This window comes from Melospiza georgiana, chromosome 11 (assembly GCF_028018845.1).
Source record: "Melospiza georgiana isolate bMelGeo1 chromosome 11, bMelGeo1.pri, whole genome shotgun sequence".
Lineage (NCBI taxonomy): Eukaryota > Metazoa > Chordata > Aves > Passeriformes > Passerellidae > Melospiza > Melospiza georgiana.
This window is the reverse complement of record NC_080440.1, coordinates 82,979-102,531: the sequence shown is the minus strand read 5'-3', so window position 1 is coordinate 102,531 and position 19,553 is coordinate 82,979. Positions and strand designations below refer to the sequence as shown.

The 19,553-nt window shown below is 48.0% G+C and overlaps 2 long non-coding RNA genes across 3 annotated transcripts; both read left to right on the top strand.

Moving 5' to 3' along the window:
* Positions 1 to 209: 209 nt before the first annotated feature.
* LOC131088211 (uncharacterized) lies at positions 210 to 2,124 on the top strand. The gene is made up of 2 exons (XR_009115077.1): positions 210 to 324; positions 1,220 to 2,124. It is a non-coding gene; the product is annotated as an uncharacterized LOC131088211 (long non-coding RNA).
* A 14,427-nt stretch (positions 2,125 to 16,551) lies between these two features.
* LOC131088277 (uncharacterized) lies at positions 16,552 to 19,212 on the top strand. Of its 2 annotated transcripts, XR_009115081.1 has the most exons (4): positions 16,552 to 16,677; positions 17,289 to 18,229; positions 18,379 to 18,454; positions 18,573 to 19,200. It is a non-coding gene; the product is annotated as an uncharacterized LOC131088277 (long non-coding RNA). The 2 variants fall into 2 exon arrangements; XR_009115080.1 differs by lacking the exon at positions 16,552 to 16,677 and having other exon boundaries at positions 16,924 to 18,229; positions 18,573 to 19,212.
* The last annotated feature ends 341 nt before the right edge of the window (positions 19,213 to 19,553 follow it).

The window sequence follows — 19,553 nt, the reverse complement described above, 5'->3', positions numbered from 1 at the left end:
ACTTTTTTGTGCGCCCGTGTCCAGCGGTAACACTTTTTGGCCACCCCAGACCTGCGCCCTTCCAACCGGCGGGCGCACGCTGCTGTCTCTCCGGAGAGCGAAGCCGCCGCGCCTTCCGTCCGGCCAGGCAGCAGCCACCCGACGCCGAGCGCGGCCAGGGCCGATAGGACACGAGCGCGGCTCAGCCGTGAGCGCGGGGCGGGCGCAGGCCGGGCGCCGGAGCCCCGCCGTACACTGCGGTACTTCCGTCCGAGCCGTACCCGCTTCCGCCCGCGCTGCCGCTCTTCTCCCAGCTGCGGACAGCTCGCTTGGGGCCCCGACCAAGTAAGCGCATCCCCGCGGACGGCCACGGGCCTCTGGATGTTTCCTGGCCGCCGTGCCCGCGTTCCCCCTGGGGCAGAAGAGGGGGCGAGGAGGGCCCTGGCACTGCGCCGGGCGAGGGCTGCTCGGCGCCCCGTGCCCCGCCAGTGTCTGCCCCGGCCGCTCGCCCGTCTCGTGGCCGTGCCTGCGCTCGCTGGCGAGCCGTGGGGCTGGAGCAGGGTCGCGGCCGGCGGGCGGACCGCCTGCCCCGGGCGGCCGCGGGCGCGTGGTCCGGCTGGCGCTGCCGGGGCTGCTCGCCCGCTGCCACCCCGGCGGCGGCCTTGGCCGCGGGTGACGCGCGCAGTGCCGTGGGCTGTGTGTACTGAGCCGTGTCTGAGCGGGGTTCAGAGCTCTGCTGCCATGAGATGCTTTCTGCCACCTCATTTCCCCCCCCTTAAATTCTATCAGCAAACTAATGCAACCAAGCTTCCATCTCTGCTGGATCATTCTAGGTATTTTAGTATCCCAGTCGTTAACTTAGTGTTAACTTACGTTGGGTGCTACTGTCATGGATTGAGTATATCCTCCCCTGACTACTGCTGGAATTAGCCACGCTAAGCACTACATAAAAGTTGAATTTCTGGCTTAATTAAGTTTTGTCCCTCTTATTTTGAGGAAGGAGAGTAGGAGGGCACAGCATATTGAATGTTCTGCTGAGTTTTGATTTGAAAATGCTGCATTTTTCGGACATGAGATGCATTTAAGAATTAAGTTATGTGATTACTGAAGGTTTGGGTGGGTGTTGCAGTCTGCTATTTAATATTATAAAATCACCTTTATTTCCTTTACTCATCCTAAAATGCTTTAATTTTCACACATTTTTGTCAAGGCTTCTGATTACACTGTGTTGTTCCAACAGCTTCTGAAGATGACTCTGAAGACTGATGCTGGTAGAACTTTCATACTGCAAGAAACAAACAGAATTGCTGCAGAAATGCTGAACTGGCAAGAACAACATCAACATGCATTTGTTTTATTCCTCTCCTTAGTAAAATGCGTATTGAATATTACTGTAGTTTTTGAAGCATTGTTGAATTCAAAATCAGCTGCTGCACAGTGGAGCTCAGTAGACTTGAAAACAACTCAGCATGTGTGCAGATTAGATACATAGAAAGCAACTTTCCTTTTTAAATTATGCGGATGTTGTGCTTTGTTTTGGAAGACATCAGATTCTGAATATTTAAGGAAGCTCTATCTCCCTTTGTGTTTTCTTCTTACTGTAGTCAGACTTCTGGCTTTGTCTTACTGAGTTTTGCTCCTGTACTGGCACTAAGTGGTTATAGGGGGTTTCAGGGGGAGGGTGGGGATGCCCGTGTACTTAAATAGGTTTTGTTAAGGTGTTCTTAAATGCCTCTGTTGCTGCATCATATAAGTGATTGCTTCCATTGTTAATGAATGAACAGGAGGATAAGCAAGATACCATAGAGATTGTTTGGATTTAGGCTTATATGAAGACTATTATTTAACTCAAAAAGCAATAAGAACTTGCAGTGGTCTTTTAATACTTGGTGATGGCTTTTTTATGTACCAGTTTGGAAATCTGAGATTATATTTGATATCATGTGGCTGTTCCATTATGGAAATTGCAGGTGTAAACTCTTGCATTTCAGCATTCCTGGCAGATATGCAACTTGATAAAGACTTCAGGTTGTTCAGTTTAATCAGACTTTTTTTAGATCCCACCCTCACTGTTCAAAGTGCCGGTTATCAATGTGTTTTCTAGTGTTGTCACTTCTTTATAAATAAAGATGAAAGAGGTATGCATCTCTGCTGGTATTGTCCATTTCATTTAAATGTGGATATCTACCAGAACTTACACTTGAAAGCATAGAAAGCTGGAGTCTGTGGGATATCTTCACTAATGTTTCTGAATTCTTACGCAGATATTTTAGATTGTTCTGACCATTTTGGATTGAAATGCTTTCTATAAATGGTGGTACAATAAATTCGTATACATGTATTGGAATTGTATGTCCTACAGATATGTGTTGTTTTGTAGTTGCCTCAGTAAACAATGTGTCAGCAAAGAGTGCAGTATGTTGAAATGCCATGAGTTTAGTTTATTATTGCACTATGTAAAAATAACTTGTGCAGAGGAAAGGATGTGCCTTACCAGCTGAAATGAACTCGTGATTTGCAGTTAACTTTGCTAGCATTACACAAGTTAGCCTGTCATCTGTAAGATTTGAAAGAAAATGGAATGCTAAGGAAATGGCACATTTCTATGCCCATTCTGGTAACTTTAGGCATTCAGTGTCAACACTTACAAGTATTATTCAGTAATTAGTTGAAATACAGCTCTGGGACATTGATCTGAAAAGTGAAGGTCCAGGCATATGTGGAGATGTTTCTAATTCATTTCTGAAGAAGGTGAATTGAAGTTTATAATAAATGTTCAATCCTTGCTGAGGTAGATGGTACTGCTTAAGAAAATGTCATACAGTGAAGCAGTCAGTATTTTATATGCACTCAATACATTTAGGGTTACAAGCCTGATACCCTAATAGGGTTATAAGTTCTGATACCCTAATAAATATGTGGCTTGAAGGATATTGAAAAAAAAATTCCCTCAGTCTTTGTAACAAAACAGCATTCCATGAAGGTGAGCGATGTAAGGAGCTCCACGTACAAATGTGGTTGAAGTGATATTGTGTTCGATGTTCTACAGCCTTGTCGAGCTTTATTGCAAATGAAACGGTGACATGGGTGAATGCCCAGTGGAATTGGTGAATAGTAGAGGGTCTGATTGCACCAGTTGGGAAGAATGGTGCCACCAGACCCAGCTGCCTTCTCCAAGGAGGGCTGCCTTGCAGATGGGTGGACCCTGGCAGCAGCCAGATTAGTTGCCATTTATGTAGCTGTGCTGTGAGATCTCTGTCCATGAGCGCACCTATCTGTGCAAGCTCTTGTGGGTCCATGCCAGCGGATTTTTGTTAGCACACCGCACGTGTGTCCATGCAGGTGTCTGTGCAAACATGCATTTTGTCTTGTTCACACGTGCACGGACCCTGCTAGTTCTCAGGGTTTCAAGACATCAGGAATAACTGTGGCTGGTTGCTGGATCCCGCAATTCATAGTCAGACCTGATCCTCAGTGGTGGGCCCAGATCTCCCTGATGAGGCCAGTGATGACAGATCCATGTGTGAATGGGAACACGCTGCAGGATTGAGTGCCTCATCCCATCCTGGGGCCAGTTAAGAGCTGTGAGGCTGACAGGATGCAAAGGTGTTGAGTGCCACCGTGAGTTTTCAGGGCTGTGGCTCCTGCAGAGCGCCTTGGTGCTCTGCCGGATGTGCTCCAAGTGTCTATCCTGGGCTCCTATGTTGGGGGTGAGAAGGAGAGTATACTTTTCCATGTTACTGGAAATTCTGACTTCTGCTACTGTGCAGTAGTCTTTTGTTCTGTACCACCCTCACCTGCCAGGGTGTTTGCACTGCAATGATCTGCCTTGTTTGAAATGTCCATCTTGTGCATTGATGTGTTCCTCCCAAACCTAAGCACGGGCTGGGCTCTTCTGCTCGTTAACGCTGCAGATAAGAAGGCTGTACGTGTGCAGCACAGAGGATTATAGTAGGAGTCCTAGTAAAATATATGTATTGTATTTGTATAATTGTTAAAAGGGGGAAATATTGTACTTGAATATCTGTATTGTATTTGAATATCTGTATATAGGCCTTGCCCTGATAAGCCCCGGTTGTTTTTGATGGGCTGCAACTTCGATGTCCTTAACTGGGCTGCAGCTGTAGCTAGTGAAGATAACTGGGATTAAAGGGGGTGGGCTTGGCCAGTCAGGGACAGCCTGGAAGGAGCCCTGGCTAAGAAGCAGCAACAAGCAGAAGAAGTCTGTACTGTGAAGAACTGCCCCCAAGAAATATCACTGAGAAGGTACGAGATTTTAGAAATATGATTGCGACAGTACGGGACTCTAGAAATATGAAATACAACGAGATAACAACAGAGGATCCCACCCGTGAACACGAACTCTGCAGCGCCGTGCATGCGCAATTAAAAAGCGGTAATAAAACTACTCAAACATAAAAACACCCAGCAAAAATGCGGGCACGTAAGCGGCAGGACTCAAAAGAGCAAAGCGACGAGCGACGACTCGCAGAGCGGCGCACGCGCAGCGCAGTACGTTACTGCGCATGCGCACGTTGCGGAGGAAGCTGTGTCTGGGGCAGCTCGCTGTCTCCACCTGCTGGCTGACAGGAGGTGATGCTGACTCGGGAGAGCCGCCGTGTGCAGGGAGCAGCCGCAGCTGCGCACGCGCAGTGCCCCGGCACCGCTGCGCGCACGGCGCGACTTCTTCCGCCCGGTGCCGCCGCCTCACGCTGTAACAAACGTGCCGTACCGCAGCCAAGACCTCACACCTTCCCTGGGTGCCGCCGCCTCATGCTTGTCCTGCCTTTGTGGGGCCACAGTGCCCTGAGTGCAAATCGCACAGCTGTGGCGCTGCTGCCGCCAGGCATTCGTAGTCTCCTGCTGCAAAGCTAAAGGCTGAGACGGGATGCTGTCAGTAATACAGAAAATAATACTGTGGGCGTACAATTCATCTGAATACCTCTGAAGAGACTGTGCTACCTCTTAGCTAGACACTCCAACCCAAATAGTTGACTTTAAAAAGAAAAGCAGACAGCATGTCTTTTGTTTCTCCTGGTTGCTGAGGACTGTTACCTCCCGTTGAGACTCTTGAGACCCTTCAGCTTCTTTTGTATGTTGGCAACTCTGCTTTAATTTGTTCTCTACCCCTGTAATAAAGGTGGAGTATGCACGACTGTACACACCATCTCCTGAACTAGTTGGATGTTATGGGGAATGCTAAGAAGGTGACAGATCAATTGTTGTTTTAAAAACAAAGGCAATTCTTTGGGATGATTCCAGAGTACAAATCTCACGCTCAGTTGTTGCTTTATTGCCACTGAGGGTGGTTGCTTTCAAGTTTATGAACACTGGTTGACTGTCTTACTTTGTTTGAACAGCCATTTTTATTTCATCCAACTCCAAAGCTTGCGAAGAAACTAAAACAGTGTTTGGAAATTGTTTAGAATAAAGCTGGTGTTCCAAGAGTGGAGGAGTAAGCACTCAGGAGTCATTTAAGGAATCAGCTTTCCTCAGCATGAGAGGAACCAGCCATGGGCACTGCTGTGTAATATGGAGGACATGCAACCACTGCATCTCTCTGAACACACCCTCCAGTCTTTTGCAAGCCAGTGAGCTGTTTTACTTTTGTGTGTAAATATTTTGGCAACAGGGACTCTCATATCTATGTGTGGCTGGGTGCTTCCCTGTTCATATTTAGGTATATCAAAGAAAACTGCCTGTACTTGTGACTGGGACCATTCTGAGAAGTTCTTTCCTTGCTGTCCTTCACAGGAGGCTATTACTTGAGAAGCGCTTATGGAGCACTTTCGCTGCTCAAGAAATCCCAGGAAGAACAAGCTGCCCAGCTGTCAGTGCCCCAGAAACGCTGAGACCCTTGTGCCTGACCAGTCTGTCAGCATCCTGGTACGGGGACCCTTCATTAAGCAGTCCTGCTGGATTGGAGGGAAGTCTGACTGACATTGATGGAAATAGGCCAAGAACGTAATGGAGACTCCTCAGCAGGTCTTCCCACTTTATTACCCCTCAGTAGGGCTTCTTATTTGAATATGTTACCTGCTGCTGGCAATTGCTAGCATCCATGGAGTCCCACTTTGGAATTTTATGGAACAGTTTATGGAACTATACTCTTTATAAATATAAAATTGTGACAGGTTAAGGTTCAGGGATTCTTGGTGACGGTATCTGTCAGTGATAGTATTTGACTGCAAAAGCTTATTCAAAGCACTATCCAGACAAGCTGTAGTTCCCAATATAAATATTCAGCAGGCAGAGAGTGCATTTCTAACCCAACAGGCATTCCTATAGGGGAGAAGACAGCCCATTGACTGGTCCCAGCAGTTATGATGGAGCCTTCACTAACTTTTTCTCCATTCTTGGCTTACTTTTATAGTATTTCTTTATATTTAGGTGAAGCTTGAGTGACTCTACTCATGCATATATTTGCTACTGATTGGTGTAGAATCCTCTCACTTCACTTTCAATGATACAGCCAAAAATGTATAGAGCTCATGTCCAATGAGAGGTTGTTGTAATTTGGAGGCAGTTAACTTTGGGATGGAGGTGTGCATTAATATTACAATTAGGCTATAATGAACCACGTTCATCTGAGGAAAGCGATTTTGCCATGTTGCTGGCTTAGCAGCAAGACACCTCTCTCACAGCTGCTATGCAGTTAATCAGCTTCAAAGTACCATCAAGTTGCTGCCAGGGATTTTGACAGTCTGGTCGAGGTATCTCCATTCCACTGCACCCCTCCTTAGCAGGTGCTTATGGTTGTATGGGGAATCATCATGGAGCATGCCAACCCAGTTCCATCCTGGGAACAGCACCTGTATTTTACCCTAAAATTTCTGTCCCATTATAGCTCCTGTTAGGATACAAATGTAACTCGGTTTCCACTGATTTTACCCCCAGTCATCTTTCCATACAAACACTGCTCCGCTCTCCAGAGGATTATTGTGAGCAGATGTGAGCTCTGCTGTCCCTTTGGACTGACAAAGACAGAGGTTTTGTCCCAAGTTCCTTTTGAACCTGTCCTGCCCCTGTTACGAGTCCTCAGTCTCCTGCAATTTTGTGGGTCAGTCACATGTAAAACAGCACAGCTGGCTGGCATGCTTTGCTTATGAGGGGAGACAAGAGAAGAATCCTTCTGCTCACACCAGACCTGCAGCTGCCAAACCTCACCAAAGCACCTGAGGAGCCCCCAGGGACTGATGGTACAGAAGGGAGGTGATGGAGGACAGCACAGCAGGCAGCCTGCCCTCCATCTGGGTGTGAAGAAGGCAGGGCTGGGAACTGTAAGCAACATCCCAGCAGGTCTGGCTGATGGTGCCACCCTGAGGGCTTCCCCTGCCTTTGGGCAGTCCCAGCTGCTGCAGCTCACTTGACAGAGACTCATTGTCTATACTGTGCTTGGCTGCACTGGAGATGATGAAGCCGAGGACAGCAATGGTTGCCTTCACATCCCCTGACTGCAGATGGGAAGGAGGGCGAGCTCTGTCACCTTGGGAAGGCATCTGCAGAGTCACTGCTGCCCGTCTCTGGAGCGTGGCTCCATCGGGGGACCGTGGTAAGGACAGCAGTGCTCACCTAACTCTGCACCTGAGGACAGCTTCAGGACCTTGTCATACTGTGGGAGAGCAGAGCTTCACAGTAAATACCAGCTAACATACTTAGTACCAGTGTTAACACTAACAATCCTTACCTAAATATTAATACTAGTAACACTTACTATGCGTATTATTAATCCTATTAGAGGCTGGTAGAGTTCTTAAGGCTGAGGCTTGCATGAAGAACACAAAATTAATTAACGTTGCTGATTATGCTATTGTGTTGAAATACTTGGCCTCCACTGCAGTAGCCCCACACTTACCTCGATGGCCTGCCCCAGCAGGTCCCAAAACACCTGGATGCAGATCAGCTTAAGCTTCACTGATGTGATAAACAGAGTTCATTCTTTAAAATTTTTAAAAGTTTATTAAAGGATAAAAGGACAAAATAATCCAGCACTGGGATGCTTTTAGCACACAGCCAAAGAGCACAGAGGTAGCTTAAAAACATGTTCACTATATACTGTTACATTGCTGAGGTTACAGGCATATTCATTAACTTACACATTATTCAAACATTCCTTTGACTTTTTGATGTTCCAGGAACTCTCTTGTTTGGTTTTAACCTCTGACTTGTCTGCAGAACGTTCTGTAAATGAGGTCTACACATTTTATTTCTTCCTGTAGTTTTATCCTGTTGCTTCACACTCCCTGATAATACCGATAAGAGTCGATAAATGCTTCCTGGATGCTTAAGCTCTTTTTGTCACTATTATCACTTGGTAGGGGCAGTCTGCAGTTATAAGAAACAGAATAATTGCTTTACACCATTTTCTGAGTTAGTTACATAGAAGTACTTTAGTTTCTATTTCAACATTTTGCTAAAGCCTACAATATATTTATAAGGCTACTATTCATATGAAATATACAGTGCATACATAAACTGGCATATTACACTATACAAAGCAGTTAAAAGTAAGTGTAAGTTTTACCATATCAAAATACTTGTAATGCAAAAAGCTAATCTATGAATGTGAAAGCCAATATTGTTTTATCATCTATAACATCCGACGACGAGGGTGAGCAGCGGGCCCGCAGCAGGCGGAGGGCGGGCAGGGGGACGCGGGCACTTAACTTTGGCCAGGGTGCTGATCTCGGCCAGGCGGGGCAGGCCAAGTCCCCGCAGAAGCGGAAGCACTGCGGTAGAAGAGGCACCCAGAGCCCGCAGCGGGCGCTGCACGCCCTCCCCGCTCCCGAGCCCTCTCCTCACCAAATCGCCGCCGCTCCCTAGTCCGCCCTGCTGTCGCAAAGACGACCCGGAACCCCTCCCGGGCTACACTCCTCTCCGCCTCCTGCCCCGAGTGCCGATGGGGCGCTCCGGTAGGGGCTCTGCGGGGGTCTTTTCGCCGGGACCTGGGCACGAGAGAAGGCCGGAGAAGGGGACGGGGGTTTGGCGACCGCGACCGCCGCCGCCGCCGCCTGCGAGCTCCGCCCCACGCTCCCACGGGCCGCAGCCTGACGGCTCCTAAGCCTGCCAATCACGGCCCGCCTTTCTCCGTCCGCCCTGTCCAATCACAGCCGCCCTTTCAAACCGGAAGCGGTCCCGCCAATCTCAGCCCGCTCAGTCGCGGCTCGCCGCCTCAGACTGGCCCCGCTCGCCCGTACGCCTGAGGCGCCGCTCCCGCCACCGCCGCTTTGGGAGCCGGCGGAGCAGCGTCCCCGCTGCCGCTGCCTCGGCAGGCGCTGTTGCGGACGGGAAGGGCGGCCGGGAGCTTCCAGTTCAGGTCCTGGTCGGGATCAGGTTCTGGTCCAGGGAAACGGGCAGGCGGCGGGCAGCGGGCGGACGCGGCCACAGCAATGGCGGCGGCGGGAGCAGCGCTTGAGGGGACCGCGGGGAGTCGCGGATCCGAGCGCGGCGGGAATGGGCGGGCTGGGATTGGTGGAGCCGGCAGGCGCTGCCTCGGGTTGTGATTGGCTGGCTGTCCGCCCGTGGGGCATAAATAGCGGGCGTTGGGGCGGCAGCGGCGTCAGTTCGGCGGTGAAGCTGGGAGCGACGGGAGCTGCGGATGCGCGGTCCGAGGAGCGGCGCTGCGCCAGGATGGGACCCCCGCGGCAGCTGATCCGGGGAGCGCCGGTGAGCACGGGCGCGACGCCTGCGGCAGTATCTGGGGCCGGCCGTGTCCAGTTCTTTCTGCCGCGCCCTGCGTGGCTCGGGTAGCCGGCGGCTGGTGTGGGGCCTGGAGTGGCGCGGTGGGGGGGGGGCGCCGCCTGCTGTCACTGGGGGCTGGGAAGTAGCTGCTTCGTGGTTTCTGGATTTAAAGAAATGTTCAGAATACGAGGAATAAAGCTTGCTTTTTGTATTTTTATTACTTTATTTTCTTTTTACTTGCAATGTTTTTTTTCTTAATTGTGTTATTTTAGTATTGCCTGTTTTAATACATCTTTTTGGTTTGATTTGTTTTCTTTACTAGATATCTCATGTTAATTCAGTAAGGGTTGTGGGACTAGGGCTGAAACACCAGTTGTGAGAGCAGTGGGGACATGAAACCCCAGGGTGTGGAATAATGATTTTGGCATGAGTCAGGCCCAAAACAATGTGGAGTGGTGGAAATGCTGAGGCTAGATAAATGCCATGGGAGGAAGGCATGGAGCTGCAGCACAGGGCCTGCAGGTTATGCCTGGGGGTTCCCAGCCCCTGCCCTATGGTACCAACGAGGGGCTGAGGGTGTGGGGGCTCAGAGGGTTCTAGGGCTCAAGAACCAGCCCAAGAGTGCCTTTTGGGATGGGGGGGCAGGAGTCCAGTGGCTGTTCCCAGCCCCCAGAGCTGCCTGAGGGGAGGTGAGGGGGCCTTTGTGCAGGTGCTGGGCTGAGAGCCAGGGTGAGGGGGAGGGTGGATGTTGAGCTTCAGGCTTCCAGTGTCCCCAGAGTTGGGATGCCACTTAGGGTTGCCACTTAGGGCTGGGTGGGTGGATGGGACAGCTTCTAGAGATACTGAAATTGTAATGATGGCAGTAACTGATTTGTGGCCTTATCAACAGCCCCAAGGTGCAGTGAGAAGCATGAGCAGCTTTTAGCTGCAGCCAGTAGGAAGCTGAGGAGCTGGAGCTGAGGCAGCAGAGCTGGAGGAGACAGAAATATGGTAGGGTTTGATGTAAAACCTCTGTGGGGCTGGGATAGGGATTGTGGAGTGGGGAGGTGAACTGCATGGTTGGAATTGAAATTGCTGTGAGGGCTGTGATCTGAGCTCAAGAACTAGAGCTAAAACAAAGATCCTGTCCTGAGAAGCACAAGTAGTATCGTGTGGCACTACTGTGAAGATGCTGAGCAGGAAGTGCAAGAGAAGAGCTGGCAGTTAAATAAAGCTTGTGGGACTGGAGTTGAAATCACTGGGGACGGGGTGGGGACTGCAGTGCTGCAGAAACAGTCACTGCTGAAAGGGATACTCACTGTGGATCTCAGGACTAAACGCGGAATGGGACACAGAGCTGGAAGAAGAGAGCTGGCAGTAAAATAAAGCTTGTGGGTCAAGAACTGAAAGAGCTGGAATCACTGGGTATGGTCTTATCATTGTGGGACTGGGATCGGGTCTGCACACAACACGGGAACTATAGGGCTGGCACAAAGACGATAAAATAAAGCTTGTGGGACAAGAGCTGAAAGACCTTAAATCACTGGGCCTGCTATTGCCATAATTGTGGCACTGGTATTTTGTGTGTTAATGTGTAAATTGCAGCTTAACACATGACAGCAACCTTAGGGCTGGTAAAGGCAGTGTATTGTTCTTGCGCTGAGGTCACTGTAGGCCTGTGACATGGATGCAGGGGCTGGGTATTGCCGCTAATAGTGGAACAGGATGTGTGGAGTGGGGAAAGGGGGCGGCGAGCTCGCGCCTGAAAACCCCGTCGATGCTAGAATGTTGCCTGCGCCTGTGATGGCACCTCTTGGGGTGCGGCTGAAATCTCTGTGGGGCTGGGAAGTGGACTGTGGGGCTGGCAATTTGAATGAAAATGGCAAAGCCATTTGATGGGGGTGTCAGAGCAACACCAGGTGTAAGTGTGAGGATGATGGGGGGTCGGAGCAGCCCAGGTGTGAGTGTGAGGATGATGGGGGGTCGGAGCAGCCCAGGTGTGAGTGTGAGGATGATGAGGGGCCGGCTCCTGCCGGGGCGAGGCTGTTTTAGGGGGAGGCTTTGCCTCAGCTCCCTTTTGCATGGAGCTGCTGAGTGGAGGGGTTTATGGGGCGCTCCCGGCGCTGTCTCATGGAAGGACTGCGAGAGCTTCCCACAGGGTCGGGGGCAACACCTGGATCCGCGCTTGGGTACATGGAGCATCGCTTAAAGGAGGCGCCGAGGGACGAATCTTTGTGCCGGGGAGCAGCAGCCGAACAGGTGAGCCCGTGTGGGTTCGGAGCGGGGAATTTTCTCCTTCCCCTGTGCAATTTCATCTTGCCAGTCCCTCCCCGGGTCCCCAGGAACAAAAATGGAGCTGATGAGCACAAAAGGAATTACGGAGAAGGAAGCAGCTGTTCTTCTTTTATTGTCTGCGTTTGACCTGAGGGGATCCCTCTTCACTTGTGGTTTTAAGGGTGTTGATTGCAGGAAAAGCTGCCTTTTCCAGGCTGTTAGGGGTATCCTGGAGGTGACAGGGAATCCCTGCGTTCTCTTCTAAGGGGAATGGGAAAAGTATTCTTGTGGTATTCTGGGTTTGATTTGAAGGCAGCCCACCCCATTTTCATCACCCGAGGGTTTAAATGGAGGGGAGAGCCCTGGTGTCCCTCCTTTTCAAGGGTTTGAAATGGAGGTCTAAATCGCCCTTTCCCATCAGTCGAAGGCTTTCATTTGGGAAGCGCCCCTTCTTTTCTGCTCTCCTAGGGGGTGAAATTGGAGGGGAGAACGCATTTCTTTGCCCTTGTTGAAGTGAGGTGAGCCCCGCCTGCGGCGTAAGTTTCGGGGTTGGGTTGGGGGAAGCCGCAGCTCCGGCAGCGTTTGCAGGGCTGCAATGGGGCTGTGCCGCTGCATTGGAGGGCGCTGCCCGTGCCCGCGGCCCGGCCCGGAACGTTCCCGCTCGGGAGCGCTGCTGGCATGGCCCGGGCAGCTGCCGGGGCGCACGGGGGATTCGGCGCGGCCGGGCCGGCCGAGGGCGGCAGTGGCGGAGCCGCGCCGGTGCGAGCCGTGCGGAGCCGAGCGGAGCCGGGCCGGGCCGGCCAAGGGCGGCAGAGGCGGCGCGGGCGCTGCTGCGCCGGCCCGGGCGGTGCCGGCCGCTCCGTCCGCTCCGGGCGCGGGGCTCGGGCGCCGCCGGTAGCCCCGGGCCCGGTGCCGGCCCCGCCGGGCAGGGGCAGCGGGCGGGGCTCCCCGGGACGGCGCCGGCCCCGCGCGCCGGAGCAGCCGCCGCAGGAGCCGCTTTCCTGCCGGGAGCCGCGCTCCGCCCGGGGCCGGCAGCGAGCGCGGGGTTCGGCCGCTCCACGTTCGGCGGTGCCGTGGCTCGGAGGCGCTTTGGAGGCGTTGATGGCATCGCTGGGTTCGGTTTGCAGCGGCTGTCCGCTAAGGGGTACGGTGTTCTTCCTGAGCGGCACGGTTCTCGGTGCCGGTAGGGATGATAATGGTTTGTTTTGGATTGGGTTTCGTAGTCGGATTTTTTTTTCCCCGGGGTGTTATGTTTAGAAGGGCGTGCAATGGATTTTACGGGTCGTAGCGTGAAGCAGCGGTTCTGATTTTAATTCTGTTGCGGTGGCTTTTATTAGCGTGAGTGTGTAGTGTTTGTTTTGGGCGGCTTGGGGTAGCGTCGTGTCGTTCATAGCAGCGGGTTTTTAATCTCGATAATTGCATGTGTGTTTATCGTCTTCCAGGGCTTTTATTTGTTTGGTTTGTTTGATTGTAGTGTATGTTTTATGGTTACGGGTAATTTGGGGGACATTGTTTATGGTTACGTTTGTCTTTAGTCTTTGTGTTTGTTTCTAGGTGGTATTTTTATTTTGATAGCTTGAGGCACTATGGGTTTATTCAGTTGGGAATTATTTTTTTGTTGCAGATTTCAGTTTATCTGTTTTTTGGTATTATTCTCGTTGTTGGTTTCTTTATTTTCTTTTTTTTTTTGTTATTGTTGTTGTTGTCTTTTAATGTATTTGAGTATTGTTTATCAGGTGTTTTTTTGGGAACATGGGTATTTATATGGTGGGTTTTTAAAGTATTTATTAATTTTGGGTAGTTAATTTCTTAGTTTTTAGTGGTTGAGATGTTTTTCCATTTTGTTAATTAGTTCAGGTTTTAAAGTTATTTTTACAGAGGATTGTTTATTCTTTGAGTTAGTGTAGAGGTAGAATTTTGTTGGTTTTTTTTTTTTTTTAGTAACGTCATTCAGGGTGAGTGGCACTGGCTTGAGTTTAGTAGATTGGTTTGACATTTTTTTAGTACTTTTTGTAATTTGCTGTGTGTGTTTCTAGAGGATTTTCTTTTATTTTGGTTCCATTTTTCTGTCGTGATGAGAATTGTTATTGAAAAGAGTGTTCTTTGTTTTTTCGCTGACACTTGTTTGGCTGTTGGAGGTATCTTGATGTTTTTGGAAGATATTGGTGGGAATTTGATGCTGTTTGTTTTGTCATTTCATTTAGGAATTGGATTTTAAATATGCAATTATGACTCTAACTATATTGAAACAAAAGAAATAGATGTGTAGCAATGGGAATGAGCCAATTTTATTTTTATATATTCGGTCAATTTTTAAAATTTAACATGTAACATAAGTCATTATATGTTACGATAAGTTACTCTAATTTTAATAGAGTATTGTGTATGTTTATAGATATATGAATAGAGAATATAAATGTAAATACAACCCAAAAAAATACAAATATAAAAATGTATTGCAACTACATGGAGATCTATAAAAAATTAATAATAAATTGTAAATGTAAAATAACATAAATTGATACAATATATAATACACGTAATACTGCATATATTTTTTGAAAAATATTATAGGAAATGGATATAAAATAGATATAAATTCTGATGTGATATACCTATCTATTTATATCTATCATTTGTTGTATATTATGATAAATATAAATATAAAAAAAAATTAGGTAGTTTAAAATAATGGATGGTTTTGTTTTTTCATTGCCAAAGCAGGGGTTTTAGTATAAAAATTACAAATACAAATAATATAAAGGTAGAAATATAAGTATAGAAATATATCATAAACACATTAAAGATTAATATAAAAATTAGAAATATAAGGAAAAATAAGTTGTAGCAGTAGATATGGTAAATAATTTAAAAAATAATTTCCATATATTTTTGAATAAGGTGCATATTAAATATAGTTATTAATATAATGAATCAATATAAACTATAAATATATATAAAATATCAACAATCTATAACAAGGAATAAAAGCTCTTTGTCACGTGCAGCAGTAGAAAATTTCAGGCTCCCAGGGCATAAATAGTTTTCTTTAAATCATTTTCGTTTTGGATTTTCTTTTTTTACTCCCGGGTCGCCTGAAAGTTTCTACTGCTGTACGTGACACAGAACTGCTGCTTTTTTATTCTAAAGGTGGAAATGTAAACCAAGATCAGAAATACAAGAAAGGGGAAAGGGAAAGGGAAAGGGAAGGGGAAGGAAAGGAAAGGAAAGGAAAGGAAAGGAAAGGAAAGGAAAGGAAAGGAAAGGAAAGGAAAGGAAAGGAAAGGAAAGGAAAGGAAAGGAAAGGAAAGGAAGCAGGAGAGCAAGAAGGAAGGGAAGTGGTGAAAAAAAAAAACCGAGTGAAAAAAGTAAAAAGAGTTGGAGGGAAAAAGAGAGGGCATTCGGGAGGAGCGGTGCTGCCTCTGGTCCTTCCCCGCCGTGGGGCGAAGGACCCGTTTGATGCCCAGGAGGGACTGCATCTCCCGGTGGCTCCCGGGGGACGGAGCTGTGGCTGTCAGCCCGAGACTCCAACTCCCGGCAGGCCGTGCTGCTGGCGCGGCGTGTGACGCAACGGCCGACGCGGCACATGAGTGGCTGGCGTGCCAGGCGGTCGCGCGGGGCTGTGCGCGGGCAGCTGCCGGCGCCTCTCCCGCGCGGGACGGCGACGCTGGAGGGGCGCAGCCTCCGTCTGGCCGCCCGCCCGGTGCTGAGCAGCGCGGAATGAGCGTCCGCCCGGTTCCTCGGCCTCCCTCAGCGGTGCCGGGGGCGGGGGCGCTGCCGCCCGCCGATGGCGGAGGGCGAGGCGGTGCTTTGCTGCCGCGGGCCGGGAGCTGCAGGAGCCGCCCCCGGCGAGCGGCGCCGGGCGCTCCCGCGGTCCCGGTGGGGCGGCCGCCCTCGGGCTGGCGGAGGCGCCGGAGGAGCCCCCGAGCTGCAGCCGTCTCCCTCGGGCTGCTGCCGGTGCTGCGGGCGGAGGCGGCTCCGCCCGTGTTGGGCGCTGCGAGCAGGGAGCGCTGCGGTATCGCCGGCGTGGCGGGGCTGCTGCCTGCGTTAGTGCTCGTGGCTCTTTGTGCCGTGACAGCGGATGGAGCGGCGCTGGGCGGTAAAGCCAGAGATGGCCGGGAGAATGCCCAGCGCAGGGAGCGGGCGGGCTGTATGCTTCGGATGGCACAGGTGCGAGCTGCAAAGCCACCCCCCCTTCCGCCCCTGCCCTCCCGAGCCCCGGGGAAAATGCTTTCCAGCATTGTCGAGCTTCTGAGAGACAAAACTTGTGATTTGACACTAGCATCCAGAAAAGGTTTCTGTCTAGATTAACAAATGCCTAAATTGTTCTTGGTTACATCCCATGACCGGTTTTAGGCAGTGACTTCATACTGCTTTTAGGATTTTCTTGTACACTGGTGAGAAAATAGGCAGGTCTGATAGTGGTTTCACTTTTTTTCTACTTCACGTTCCATAAGATTCTTTTATCCAAGCGATTGTTTTAAAATTCTACTGTAAGCGTTTGTGGTTCACTTTTTTTTTCTTTGCAGCACCCGGGCCTTTTTTTTTTTCTCTAAATCGGGAGTAAATATAGCTGAGTAAAATTACCTTGGTTATCTTCCTTCTTTTTAAACTTAATTGTTTTTATTAATCATTCTATTTGAATATGCAGAAAAAGTGGGTATGTCCTGTAATCTATGCTAGCTTTTCTCGTTTACAGGGTACTCACAAAATATGTCTCCCTTAGTGTCCCACAGAAACATTCTGGGTGAAATCTGAATTAAGGTATGTGTTTTCAAATAAGTAATCAGTTTAGATATTTGCCTGTGTACCTTTTCCTGTAATTCAGAGCTTGTGTTCTGTGGGTTTTATGATAAACCTGTAAAACATGTAAGAATGGTTTTGCAAGTCTGAATCGTTGAAGGCAGCAATAAGTGGATTTAAAGCCTGTTCTTGACCAGACAAAGGGAAAAAGTGTGACTCTGATGCTGAACTTGTCATTTTTCATTTGACTTGCCTTGAATTATTGAAGAAGAGAGAGAACTAGGAAAAGAAATAGAATTGATTATTGAGCACTCCTAAAAAGCTCACCATGATTCTGTGTAGAGCCAAAGTGAAGGATGATGGAACAGAGCTCTGTGCATTAGAAGGAAATAAACCTGATGTCCACACAGAGTCTTACTAATTTCTGTTTTTAAAATGCAAAATAAGTTTAGGAAGTGTTGGAAGTTAGTATTTTGGGAAAGAAATGGCAGTTCCACAAAACATTCCATTCCATTTAAGAGAGGCCCTTGGACTGATTCATGTTGTAACTGCTGTCACTGCAATCAGTTGGTGGTTCAGCCTTGAAACGTGCACTTGGCCTTCTATAAAGCACTGTTTTGTTTGCCTTTCAGTGCTATGAGTCTTGATAAATTGGAGAAGTGCCCAAGAGAAATTCATCATCCTGAGATACAAAAGGTAGGAAGTGACTTTTTTTGGTTTGGTTCTTTTTCTTTATTGTTTTCTGGAAATAGAAGTAATTAAGTATAGATACTACTGGTTTGTTTCTTCCAGTAGCTGATAATACTAATACCAATAATAATAATAATAAGAGTAAAGTAATACTACTTAAACTGTCTTTATTTATCCATTGAACTGGCCATTTTAAATCTAAACTTCTAAACACAAATCAAACCATCATCCTTGTAGAATCTTTAATAGGAGTGGGCTAAAGATCCTGGTTTTGTTGACAGGATTTATTGGTTCATGAAGAGCAAGAGGTAAGTACAAGCCTAACTACCCTCTAGCTCACAGACCTGCCCGGTGAATAGAGCTTTGTTTTTTTGATGGGCTTGTGATGACTTTGAGATCAATTGCTCATTCATTACAGTAAAAAAAAAAATTGTTTTGAACATGACAGCAAAAATAACTTTAAGCACAACTTAATAATAATAGATCACCAATTTTAGTTAATAATTTTATGCTATACTCTTGGGTGAGGGAAGACTCGGACACTCAATATGAGATCAGCAAGCTATGTTTATTGCAGAGAGTATCAGACACTTATACAGCACATAATAAGCTTATGAATATTCTGTAAGCCAAGCGATCTATTGGTTAAACTATACCATCAACTCTTCCTCATTCCTTTGGGCCTACATTCCCTATTTCCCACGTCGCTCTGTCTACTTGTTATCCTACCCAGCTAGGCCCAGGCACACGCTATCTTGCAGGTGCAAAACTCAAAAATACCTGTGTTCGGTACTTTCCCAGCTCCTGGTCGGCTAACGAGCGAATGTCTGCGTGACCTCTGTCATGGAGCCATTTCTCCACACTATACTATCAAAGTTTAAAGGTAAATTTTTATATATTAGGAGATGGTGTAAAGCGTATGTTGTAATGTGTAGGATATATACAAAGATACGTACTTGAAAGTCCGTAGAGGAAACAAATTTTTACGCCTTCTGTTTGACTGTTTGTCATATATTTGGTTTTATTTCCCAGGGATCAGTGAATTTTAACTCTGGAGTCCTCTATGCTAAGGATGCTCAGCTTACAGATGATGAAATGTTCAGTAATGGTGAGTTTTTCAACTTCTCCTTCATTGTTTTGCTCATCTGAATAAAAAAAAAAAAAGGCAAGATTAAAGAAAAAGCAATAGTTTTATTATTTTTACCCTGTTATGTCTGTTTCCTCAGTATTTGCTGCAGCTCTGCTTACCCAAGGTTTGGGTAAAACAAGCTTTGGGTTCCTTCTGTCTCACTGGGAGTTGCCCAATTCAGTTGCATCTGGTGAAATTCACCCTGAGACCTTACAGAACCAGCTCCAACTACGTGAGAGCCATTTGCAGTTCTCTCCAGACACCTGGAGAATGGGCGACGTTTCTGAGGATCCGGCAAGCGTGCTTCTGTCAAAACTCAGTCTGTGAAATTTCTGGGGAAAACCCTTCTGTGTCCTGAAGGGTTCAAACTCTGGCGAGGATCCAGTTATCAGGTGCTCACCTGGATGGTTCCAGCTGCCAAAGGTAACACTTGTACTCTTGCCCTGTAGTTTACATCTATTGTATTTTTGTTATTTTGCAAGATTTTTTGTCTTTGCAAAATATTGTGCATTTCACTCTTTGGAACCTCTCAGATGGTTCTTTGGTGCAGCACCACCCCATGGGACACTTGGCTGCTGTCCTGAAGGGGTTGGTCGCTAGAATTGTGAATCCTGGAGAGTTTATAAGTCTTCTGTCCCCAGGGAGGTATCATGCTTGGTTTACTTTTGTTCTGTTAGTTAGGCGCTGCTTCTCGTTGCAAGTATGAATTTCAAACTGCCCTGTTCTTTTTTTAACTGTTTTCCTGGTTCTCTCTGCCCGGCAGGGAAAGACTCTCGTATCCTTGTCGTCGGTCTCGGTGCTGTCCAAGAAGATACAGAGACTAAAAAAATCATAAGAAGCAAAATATGACTGCAGGGAAAAGAAGCTGGAGAGAACAGAAGGTGATGTTGTTGTCCTTACCCTCTATTAGAAACATCCGCTGTGCTTTGATGCTGGTAGCTGCCGGGGGCTTGTTAGCTCTTTGTAGGCAGGTGTAGGTGTTCACTTGTAGGTTTTTTCTCTGGACAAGGCAATTCAAACTTTGCTAAGCTTATATTTGCAGATTACTCTCTAGCACAGTCCAGCATGACATTTTTGA